We start from the raw sequence: 12250 nt of genomic DNA on the forward strand, positions 1-12250 counted from the left end.
GTGGTGCCCCTGCCTGCCTGCCCATGGGGCTGATGGCCAAGCCTGCTCCACACTTTTCATTTCATGAAGGTCATGGCTGCTCCCTGAAGGTCAAGGAAGGGGCCTGGAAGTCTGGAGGACATGGCAGCGGGGAGGAGATATGGAGACAGCTGGAGAGCTTTCCTACCCTTGGACCTGTGGGAGAGGAAAGGAGAAAAAGAAGTAGCTTTGGTCATTTGGTTCTGCAGTGAGATACCTGTCCTGTCCCTGTGGCCCCATTTTGTGGCCACCAAACCCTGCCCCATCCCCACCGCCAAGCCCCTCAAAGGCTCTTCAGACTTGGTCACTTGCCTGACCATCATTGCTTCTCTCAACAATGGATACGGATATATTGAAAGTCAGTACAGGGCGCCTGGGTGGCTCAGTTGGTTAAGCGACTGCCTTCGGCTCAGGTCATGATCCTGGAGTCCCTGGATGGAGTCCCTGGATCAAGTCCCGCATTAGGCTCCCTGCTCAGCGGGGGGTCTGCTTCTCCCTCTGACCCTCCCCCCTCTCATGTGCTCTCTCTCATTCTCTCTCTCTGAAATAAATAAATAAAATCTTTTAAAAAAAGAAAGTCAGTACAAAGCTCAGTTGTGCATCCCTGTTTGCTCAAGAGCTGACTGAGTCCTCCAGGGTGGGGCGAAGTCAAGGAGTGTGGGTTCTTATCCCCAGCCTGTGGGCTGTCTGCCCTCTCAACCTTGGCCAAATTCCATGATGTTAAGGGAGGCATTCCATGGTGGCAAATCCTGATTCTTCTGCTTCCACCTCCAGACAGTCCTTACCCTGCCTCCCCATGCACCCCCTCCCCCAAAACCTACTTTTCCCACCCAATCTCTGCTCAGACCCTCAGCTGTTTGTGGGTTCCTGCTTATGACCTTCTGGTCCCAACTCTTAGCTTTTTGCTCATGTCTCTTGCCACTTGGACATCTTTCTTGCTCTGTTCTGTGTGCCTTCCTACAGAAAGCGTGCTTATACTGGGCCATCCTGCTGCTCCGCTTGCTACGGTGGGTCCAGTGGGCTCACTCATTCGGCAACAACCAGTCAGAGGGGTCCTGGGCATTGTGAAGTGCTCCATTGGTGGGAATCATCTGCTCGATGAGATTGCTATTTCTTGAGGGCCAGGATAGTCTTTTGTTCCTTTTGAGGGGAGCCAAGGGCACAGCTGCCAAGAGCTGAGTTCTGGGCTCCAGGCCCTCCACATCTCCACAGCCTCATCCTGAGCATGGCTTCTAATTTCCCTGGGCCTCATGGGTACGATAGGAGAAGCACCCTGTTTTACTCTTGAGGGTGAAGACCTAGTGAGATGAAGGATGTATGAGCATGTTTCCTAAACTGTCAAGTGTTCTACAAAATCTAAGAGATTGTTTTCCTTTTAGAACCCTCTGCCACCTTCACACAAACACACGTTCTTGGCCTGCAGTAGATACGGCTGATGACCTCTGCCTGCACCTCTCTCCCTCCTTCTTCACCCCACAGCCTTCCAGCTGCAGCACTTACCTGGATCCATCTGTATCAGCCAAGCACTGGGAGGGACAAAAGGACCACCTGTGGTTCAACAGGTCAAGTTTAGTTGGCTGTGATCTAAATCTCAATCTCTCCTTCTTCCTTCCCAGGGATGTATACATACAGCCCCTTCAAGGGATAAAAGCGCTCCCTCTGGCTTAGCTTGGTACCCAGTATGGAGCTGGGCACGAAGTAGGTGCCAGGCATGGGTGCTGAATGCACACAGTGGGTTCACCCACATGGTGGGTAGACAGGGACATAAAAGTATCAGGACTGGCCCCCGAACCTCACACCCTCACACTTGACCCCCAGAACCACCCCCAGACTCCCAGTCCCATGTTAACTCAATTCCACTTGGTCAAGGCCAGTCAGGTTACTTATTCACATGTGCCTACCATGTGCCTGGCCATGGTACCCAGTCCCTATAGATTCTTGTCCCTGTGTAGACACCTGGCATAAACGTGGGAGAGGGAGGCTTGAAGACAGCAGTGTACCCAGAGCAGAGAAGAGCAGGATGGGGTTGTAAGGGCCTCTGGGGGACTTAGCACAAGTGAATGGAAAGCCTTCCAGGGCCCTAGCTGCTTGTTCCTACCTCCTCCCACCAGGGTTGGAAGTTGTGGCAGGCTTGGGGTCTGAGCCAGTTTGCCATTCTGCAACGGGTGTACTCGCATTGGATGGAGCTGCTGATGTGCTCTGGTGCCAAGGCTGGCTTGCTTGGGGCTGACACACAGGTCCCAGGGCACAACCCCAGAATGGACCTCGTGCACACACAATACATTATTTCTTCTGACCCCCAAGTCAGACTATAGTATATGACAAAAGGACCAAATACCTGACATCAGGGTGCTCTGGTACTCATGTGGTTGCTGAACATGCAAGCACAAATGTTCATACACACACACACACACACACACACACCCTTAATACAACAGCCCCAACCCCTTGTACCTCTCGAGTCACCCATTTTTGTTGGCTTCTACTTCTACCACAAATGTTCAGCTAAGATCAGCCTCTGAGCTATGCCCATGGTCCTTCCTGACCCCTGAGCCTTCCCCTAGTGAGTATTGAGTCTGGAAGAGATCCATGAGCCTGGGGTTAGGGAAGGGGGTGATAAAGAAAAGCTTAAGGCTAGTTAAGTTGGAAGAAGGAGAAAAAACCCAAGCCTGTTAAAAAATGGGCAGATCTGAATGGACGTTTTTCCAAAGAAGATGTACGGATGGCCAACAGGTATGTGAAAAGATGCTCAACATCACCCATTATCAGGGAAATGCAAATCAAAACCCCAATGAAAGATCACCTCACACCTGTCAGAATGGCTAGTATCAAAAAAATAAGAAATAACGAGCGTTGGTGAGGATGTGGAGAGAAGGAAACCGTCATGTACTGTTGGTAGAAATGTGAATTGGGGCAGCCACTATGGAAGACAGTATGGAGGTTCCTCAAAAAATTAAAACTAGGGGCGCCTGGGTGGCTCAGTTGGTTAAGCGACTGCCTTCGGCTCAGGTCATGATCCTGGAGTCCCGGGATCGAGTCCCGCATCGGGCTCCCTGCTCGGCGGGGAGTCTGCTTCTCCCTCTGACCCTCCTCCCTCTCATGTGCTCTCTCTCTCTCTCATTCTCTCTCTCAAATAAATAAGTAAAATCTTAAAAAAAAAATTAAAACTAGAACTACCACAGGATCTAGAAATTCCAGTTCTGGGTGTTTATTCAAAGAAAACGAAGACACTAATTGGAAAAGATATGTGCACCCCCAGGTTCATTGCAGCATTGCTTCCACTTAAGTGGAAGCAACTTAAGTGTCCATCAATAGATGAATAGACAAAGAAAACATGGTACGTGTATACAGTGTTCTATTTTTTTTAGATATTATTTATTTATTCATGAGAGACAGAGAGAGAGGCAGAGGCAGAGGGAGAAGCAGGCTCCCCGCTGAGTAGGGAGCCCCATATGGGACTTGATCCCAGGACCCTGGGATCATGACCTGAGCCAAAGGCAGATGTTTAACCATCTGAGCCTCCCCTGCTATACAGTGTTCTATTACTCAGCCATCAAAAAGCAGGAAATTTTACCATTTGCAACAACTTGGATGGACCTTGAGGGCATTATGCTAAGTGAAATAAGTCAGAGAGAGACAAATACCATATGATCTCACTTATATGTGGAATCAAAAAAAATCCAAAAAACCCCCTCAAAAGCCCCCAACCTCATAGACACAGAAAACTGACTGGTGGTTGGTGGCCAGTGGGTGGAGGGGGTGAGGGTGGGTGGAGGTGCAAAGTGGGTGTCACAAGGTACAAACTGGGGGGCGCCTGGGTGGCTCAGTCGGTTAAGCATCTGCCTTCGGCTCAGCTCATGATCCCAGGGTCCTGCGATCGAGTCCCGCATCGGGCTCCCTGCTCGGCGGGAAGCCTGCTTCTCCTTCTCCCATCTCCCCCTGCTGTTGTTCCCTCTCACTCTGTCTCTCTCTCTCTCTGTCAAATAAATAAATAAAATCTTAAAAAAAAAACAAAAAACAAAGTACAAACTGAGGCGTCTGGGTGGCTCAGTCGGTTAAGCATCTGCCTTCGGCTCGGGTCGTGATCCCAGGGTCCTGGGATCGAGCCCCACGTCGGGCTCCTTGCTCAGCGGGGAGTCTGCTTCTCCCTCCCCCACCCCCCTGCTTGTGCGCTCTCTCTCTCCCTCTCAGATAAATAAAATCTTTTTTTAAAAAAGTACAAACTGCTGTACACCTGAAACTAACATAATGTTATGTCAATTAAACCTCAATTAGAAAAAACAAGATGAGCCTTGGACTTTCTCTCCTCAGTTCAGGCCAAGGAGCTTGAAGGACAGGAGCTGGCGTGCAGGGTCCTCTGAAAAGGACCCTGCACACCGGGACCCCCTCGGCGCTCGGTGAGACCTCTCTGCCTGGCATGGCGGAGGTGCTGGGGCTGGGGAGGCACATATGCAGATACACAGACACACGGCACACAGACCCGTGCTGTGCTCATGAGAGACACAGACCAACACTCCCAGATGTATGCACCCACACAAGCAGAAACAGAGGCACGGATACCAATTTAGTACACATGCACACACACCAGAGAAAGCACGGCCACACAGACCCACCACACACTTGCACAGAGAGCCTCTCCTGTCCCCGGTCTGCAGCCAGCAGAGCCTTACCTGAGAGCGCAGGGTAAGGAGCTGGAGCGAGTCTGAGGCTCTGTCCGCACTCAGGTGTATTTGTATAGGGTAGGGAGGGGCGTGATGAATCAGATACACCGGGAGAGTCACAGACAGAGTGTGTGGAGGAAGGAGGGAGGATGGGCTAATCTTTATCTGGGCAAAGAGCAGCTGGAAGCGGGATGGGGGTGGGGGGTGGGGAGCAGGAGGGGGGATGGGAATGACCCTTTACCCCATCCGTCTGGTAAGGAAATGCCGTAGAACCAAGGAGGGTCCCAAACCTCGGGAACCCTCGGGCTCCCAATGCTGGGTGAAACTGAAGCCTGCTAACACTCCCACCCTCAGCTAGACGAAAGGGCTTCGTTGGCCCGTTTTGATCAAGGAGAACAAGAACCCTGAGCAATCGGAAGCACGCCAGAGAAAGCAGAGAAGTTATAAGAGCCACTGTTGCCAGGCCTCCTGGTAAAGAGCCTGGATGGACGACTGGTTGCAGCTGAGCTGCATTAAATTCATTTTTATTTTTATTTTTATCTATTTATTTTTTTAAAGATTTTATTTATTTATTTGACAGAGAGAGAGACAGCGAGAGAAGGAACACAAGCAGGGGGAGTGGGAGAGGGAGAAGCAGGCTTCCCGCAGAGCAGGGAGCCCGATGCGGGGCTTGATCCCAGGACTCTGGGATCATGACCTGAGCCGAAGGCAGACGCTTAGCTGACTGAGCCACCCAGGTGCCCCTAAATTCATTTTTAAAAAGTAGCATGCCCGATTTAAAAAGAAAAAAAAAAAAAGTAACATACCCGAGAGAAATGAAAACAGGTCCTCACGAAGGATTGTACTTGAATGTTCATAGTAGCTTTGTTTGCAATAACTACAATCGGAAACTGGAAATTTCTCAAATGTCTATCGATAGGCCAAATGGATAAACAGATCGTGGGGCATGCGTTCAATGGAATAGCACTCAGCAGTAAACAGGGACGAACTGCTGATACACGCCAAAACATGCCTGCATCTCAAAATCACTGTGCTGAGTGAAGGAAGTGAGACATAAGAATACACATTTTGTAAATTTTGTAAAATTCTAGATAATGTGAACTAATGACAGCAGATCAGTGGTTGCCTGGGGACAGTGTGGTAGGAATTGGGAGGAGGTAGAAGAAGCCACGAGAGGCGCCTGGGTGGTTCACTCTGTTAAGTGACTGACTTGGTTTCAGCTCAGGTCGGGATCTCAGGGTCCTGAGACCCTACGCTTAGTGGGTTGTCCGCTTGGGACTCTCTCTCCCTCTGCCCCTCCTCCCTATGTGCGCACTCTCTCTCTAGTAAATAAATAAATCTTAAAAAAAAAAAAAAGCCATTAGAAGGGACATGAGGACACTTTAGGGTTTGTTGGATATGTTTCTTATCTTGATTGTGGTGATGACTTTATGGAGTATACACACGGCACATAACAAATTGCACAATTTGTGCAGTTTATGGTATGTCAATTTGGTCTCTGTTAAGAGCTGTAAAAACAGAAGTAACATAACCACATCAGAAAATGATTTGAGGGGCGCCTGGGTGACTCAGTCGGTTACTCTTGATTTCAGCTCAGTTCATGATCTCAGGGTCTTGAGATCAAGCCCCACGGTGGGCTCTGCGCTCCGCAGGGAGTCAGATTCTCTCCCTCCGCCCCGCCCCTCCCACGCACATGCGAGTGCGCGGGCTCTCTCTCTCTCATAAATACGTAAATCTTAAAAATAAAAAAAAGAAAAGAATTTGAAAAATGGAGAGAAAGGAAAAGTGATTCTCCTTTATTTCATGGTAGACAGGAAAGGAAAGTGTTCCTGTGTCAGGTGCTATCAATGATCTCATATCAGCTCTTGGAGAAAGGGGTTATTATTTCCCCCTCTTTTATACATAAAAAAAGCCAGGACTCAGAGAAGTTGAGAAACTTGCCTGAGGTCCCCCAGCCAGTGTGTAGTTAGTACCAATCAGGACCTCCGGATCTGGAGCCTGAGCCTCTTTTCCTTACGTTGCCTTTCCTTTCAGGAATGCTCTTCAGAAAAATTCCAGCCTGCTCTAGTAACATTGTGGGCAAAGGGCTTTGGTTCATGAGAAGGTGGGGTGTTACTAATCCATCACATACACAGTTGTGCGCCTTCAGGGTGTCGGAGCCCAGAGGACTGCCAGAGCCCCAGGAAGTTGACAGAGGTGGGCTCCTGTGGCATCCCACCCTCCAGCCCACATCTCGGGAATGGCACTGCCTGCATCCACCCATGCCCCGTCCTTCGCTGCCCTGCAAGCCCCCCTCTTCTGGGAATCCTCCTTTTCCCCTTCGGGGGACCCTCGTGGTATGACTTCCCCACCCCCACCCCCAGCCTTTGGCAGGAGGCTGAAAGGAGGCCTGCATCCTCAGGGACCCCCCAAAGGGGACAGTGGGGCTGCAGGGCTCAGGTGTGCAGTGGGGGCCCAATGCCCTGGGCTCCACGCTCCATTCTTACCATCTCTGGAGTCAGGGTCTGAGTCCTACAGGCAGGTTGTGGGAGGCAAGGAGGCTTTGGGCAGAGCAGGTGCACCTGTCTTGATGGGGCGGACAGAGAAGCTAGGACAGAGCGACCGGGGCCGGGGTGGGGCGGGGGAGGCCTGCAGCAGTGGTGTGCACGGCAGGGTGAATTTACAGCAGAGGAGGATGTGTGTGGATTCTTCCCTGCCCAACCTTAAGATGTGAGTGAGCAGAGCCTCAACCATGGGTGTGTCCGCTCCTTCCTTGGGTACAATGCCTTAGAAATGGTGAACTTGGGGCGCCTGGGTGGCTCAGTCGGTTAAGCGTCTGCTTCATCTCAAGTCATGATCCCAGGCTCCTGGGATCGAGTCCCGCATCAGGCTCCTGGCATCGAGTCCCGCATCAGGCTCCCTGCTCAGCGGGAAGCCTGCTTCTCCCTCTGCCTGCCGCTCCCCCTGCTTGTGTGCTCTTGCTTTCTCTCTCTCTCTCTCATAAATAAAAAATCTTAAAAAAAACTGGTGAATGTTCAAGTGCTTGGACTTACTGTCTGGCTGAGAGAGGTGGTCTTCCCTGCCAGAAAGTCATGAGTGGAGAAGAAAGGACTCTGAGGAGCAAGAAGAGACATTTCTGGGAGGGGAGAGGCTGGGCTCAGGGAGAGGAGAGGCGGAAGGGAGTCTCCCCTCGCCATAGAGGCTGCGGGTGGGGGTTCTCAGGGAGGGTGCTGACTGACAGTGAAGGCCAAGAAGGCAGGCAGGATGTCACTCTCTGTGACCTCAATCCCTGCCAGCAGAGCCAGCGAGGCACCGCCCTGCCCCTGGGCTGCCCTGTGGCTTGGGGAGGGAGGCAGGAGAGCCAGGCGTCTTTTTTTTTTTTTTTTAAGATTTTATTTATTTATTTGACAGAGAGATAGAGAGACAGAGAACAAGTAGGCAGAGAGGCAGGCAGAGGGAGAGGGAGAAGCAGGCTCCCTGCTCAGCAGGGAGCCTGATGCGGGGCTCGATCCCAGGACCCTGGGACCATGACCTGAGCCAAAGGCAGCCACTTAACCGACTGAGCCACCCAGGTGCCCCGAGAGCCGGTGTCTTTACACAGTTTGGGTGGACAGTTTTCTCATGTCAACAGGGCAAAGGTGGCTGGTCCTGGGCATGCGCTGGAGAGAGTGTGCAGGGCTAGGCATCGGCCTCACTGATGCAGCAAGGTGCCCTGGGGAGACACCCCCACCCCCACCCCACCACAGAGACTCCTGGGCAGGTCACTGACCCTGATCTCCAAAAAGGAGCTAACAACACCTGCCCTAGTTAATTCACAGATTTCAAAGTTTGATGAGATCAAATCACATCACAGGTGTAAGGCCTTTGGCAGGGTTGTATGTAAGTGCACGGTATTCTTTTTTTTTTTAGAGAGAGAGAGAGCACGTCCCCTCCCCCCGCCCCCAACATGTGTGCATGGTTGGGGAGAGGCTGGGGGAGGAGGAGAGAGAGAATCTTAAGCAGGCTCCATACTAGGCTCAGAGCTCAGTACAGGACTCCATCTCACAACCCTGAGATCGTGACCTGAGCTGAAATTAAGAGTCGGACACTTAACCAATTGAGCCACCCAGGTGCCCCAACATGGTGTTTCTTATTATTGCCAGGATTAGCCCCGATGACCTACTGTCTTCCTGGCCTCATCATTCCTGCCCTTGCTCACCCTGGGGTCTTCCTGCTGGACACGTCACCATTTTTGGCTTCTGGCATCACTGAGTATTTTACTGAGAGGCTCCCACGACATTCCCTCTTTGCCCTAGCCTCTTGTAGTACCCTCCTTCCCCCTAAGGTGACCAAACATCCAGGTTTGCCTAGGACCGAGGGGTGTTCTGGATGCAGGACTTTCAGTGCTCAAACGGGGTCAGTTCCAGGCAAGCCAGGACAATTGGTCACCCCACTTCTCTCCCCACCCCGCCCCGAGGATGCTTCCTCTTCCCTGTGGTGACCATGGTGTCCCAGGCATTACAACACATTCTCTTTCACCCAGGCTGTTCTTTCCCTGTCTTAAAGCCACCAGGCTGGGTGATGCACTTGGCCATTCCAAAGGCCCTTCCCTGTCTCAGTGGGACAGGCCGGCTCAACAATCCTTCTGCCTTCTCTTGGGCCTCTGTTCTTCTTTCTACTCCTCAAAACCTTGCCAGACTTTCCCCCTATGCCCAGAGGGTATGCCCCCACCCCCCCTCCCCTCGGAGGCCCTTGTGGTACGCTGCAAGTGGGAGGGCCAGAGCCTGCCTGTCCCGTGCCAGCATTCCAATCTCTCTGCCTGCCCCGAGGCAAGAGCCCCCTGGGTGCATGGGGGCAAAGCTGGCCTGCTCCCCACATCCGTGAGGACCCCTAGGCCTGAGTCCTTGATGCTGTCTTGGTTCCTCCCCTCCCCACCTTGCCCACCCCCATGCTACTGCTTGAGGCCTCCCGAGGCCCCCCTGCTCACTCTTCCCTGGACCCCCACTGCTCTGCCCGACCCAGCCCCTCCCTCCAGGATCCGAACACACCCTCCTGTTTGTGCCATGGCCGCTTCCCGTGACTCATTTATGGAATGCCCTCTCCCAACCATCCCCTTGCTGAATCTGCTCATCCCCATGAAGCTCACCTGGAAAACTCCTTGGTTGGCCTGAGCCCTGTGCTGCCCTGGCCTCAGGCTAACTGCAGCCTGGTGTTGGCAAGTGCCTCGGAGGTGGAGTCGGGGTCTCGCCTCTTGGTTCCCTCACCGTCTGGGCCAGAGAGAGCATTCAGTAGGTGCCGCGTTAATATGGTGGGCGAGCACCTGACAGGGCAGCGCTCAGCTCCTGGTGGTGGGCAGCTCTGGGCTGGCGGTGGGAGGCAGGCCTGGGTCCTGGGAAAATTACACTGGAAGTCACCTTTGCACTCACGGTGGAGAAAAGGGCCCCCAACAAGGGACACCCCAGGGGTTCAGTCACACACTAGGATTCATCTCTCACCGCCGCTGCGCCAGAGCTGGAAATCTTGCGATGTCCCAGCCTTGGGTGTGCCCTGGAAAGCAGAATGGAGGAGCGGGTCCCCAGAGCAGCCTTCCTTCTGCCTCCTGATGCCTCAGAGGGCTTCAGTCCCACCCTGCTCTGGCATGTCTGTTCTCGGGAGAGGCTGGAGCCTGGCCAGGGCCTGTCCCTTCTGCCCTACCTCATGTACTCTGAGTCCTCCCCACCCAGGCATAGTCTGGCCTGCCCTGAGAGGCTTCCACACAGACCTCAGGCCAGGAGGAGTCAGGAGAGCAGTTTCTTGAGCCAGGACTGGCCCTGATGGGGAATGGGTTTGCAGGAAAGGAAACCCAGGAGGCTTTAAGCCGCCCTCTTGACCTTTCCCATTTGGAGGGTCGCCTGCCTATTCTCTGGCTCATGTGATCCAGCCTTGCCCATCCTCTTCAGTACTCATCCGCACACCCAGAGCTGGGAACGTGATACTGGTGACCTCTAAGTTTCGGCCCCCGCCAGGAATGGTGCCCGGGCACTGGGATGTGAACTCAGAACTGGGCCCTCTTGTTGCCCTGCTGGAACAGAGGCAGGTGAAGCACAGAGGCTGCTTCCAGAAGCACCAGCACTAGCTGGGACTTCAGAGGGGACAGGCATGGGGTGGGGGTGGGGGAGCAGTCGGCGTGGGGCAGGAAGCTGGCCTTGCAGGCTTTGCAGCCAGGGGTCAGCATGAAGGGAGGCTCAGAGAGGATGCTGAGGGGGTGCCTCAGGATCTCCCCACCAGGTTACAAGTGAGCCTCACACTTCAGGGGGCTTCAGTGTGTCCAGATCCCAGCAGGCTAGCAGGAGGCAGCCTTTGGGGCCCCTCAAAGGATGCGTCAGTGGTAGCATCCAGAACGTAGCTCCCATGCTCACCTGAGGCAAGAAGCAAACTATGGTGACCTCTACTCTGGGTCGCACATCGTTCCAGATGTGGATATCACATGTTATTTCACTTCATCTGCCAACGACTCGGAGGAGTAGGTACATCACATTTTGCAGATGAGGACCAGAGAGATAAGGGACTTAGCTAAGTCATATAGCCAGTGAGGGTCAAGTTAATCGGGACTCCCCCATCCCACTCTGCCTCATATTAGGATGAGGTTGAGGGCAGGCAAGGGCCGGAGTGCTTAAATGTTATTAATCAGCCACGGGCAGGGGCAGCCATTCTGGAAGCAGTGAATGAAGCCCATGAGTGGGGCCTCTCTCAGGTCTGTGCTCCCAGTCTCGGTGTGTGGTCCAGAGAGTCCCTTCCTCCCCTGCAGACCTCTCTCCTCTTTCCTCCTCAGTGAGGATCCCCAGACTTGCAGCCATCTTGTCCTCAGGATGAGCTCGGGGTCTGTAACCCACAGACCACAAATACCGCCCAAATATGGTCAGCTCCCGGTGTGGGGCTGTGGGCCCAGCTGGCAGGCCACCTGAGAGGGTGGGAGACCAGCCAGGGAAGAGATGTGACCAGGACCCATGGCTGAGGTGCTAGGACAACGGGTCCACCTCAGGGTAGAGAGGACGAGGGCACAGGGTGAAGTTGCTGTGGAAACAGGCTTCCGAGGGCAGCTGGGGGTGGGGTGGGGCAGGAGAGTGCTTGGCTGGGTGGCAGGTGCCTTGGCTTCTGGTCTCAGGTGTGACGCAAAGGCTGTGTGCCCCGGGCCGATACTGCTACCTCTCTGGGCCTCCTCGTCAGTAAAATGAGGCTTCTTCTTTTTTTTTTTTTAATAATTTATTTGAGAGAGAGAATGAGATAGAGAGAGAGCATGAGATGGGGGAGGGTCAGAGGGAGAAGCAGACTCCCCGCTGAGCAGGGAGCCCAATGCGGGACTCGATCCCGGGACTTCAGGATCATGACCTGAGCCGAAAGCAGTCGCTTAACCAACTGAGCCACCCAGGCACCCCAGTAAAATGAGGCTTCTACAACTGTATCGCTTCTCTGCTCTGGCCGAGCTAGGAGTTCTCTAGTCTGGGGATTAGAGAGACTCAGAGGGAGAGGAGCTGGGGAGCCGAGGGAAGAAGGGAAAGAGCACCCCCACTTCATCAGGCTTTGTGACTCTGCTGTCCTCTAGTGGTGGCAGGGAGTAACAGACACGTGGTCTC

Source organism: Mirounga angustirostris, unplaced genomic scaffold (genome assembly GCF_029215605.1).
Source record: "Mirounga angustirostris isolate CCGP_5_RB_7025 unplaced genomic scaffold, mMirAng1.0.hap1 SCAF_9, whole genome shotgun sequence".
Classification (NCBI taxonomy): domain Eukaryota; kingdom Metazoa; phylum Chordata; class Mammalia; order Carnivora; family Phocidae; genus Mirounga; species Mirounga angustirostris.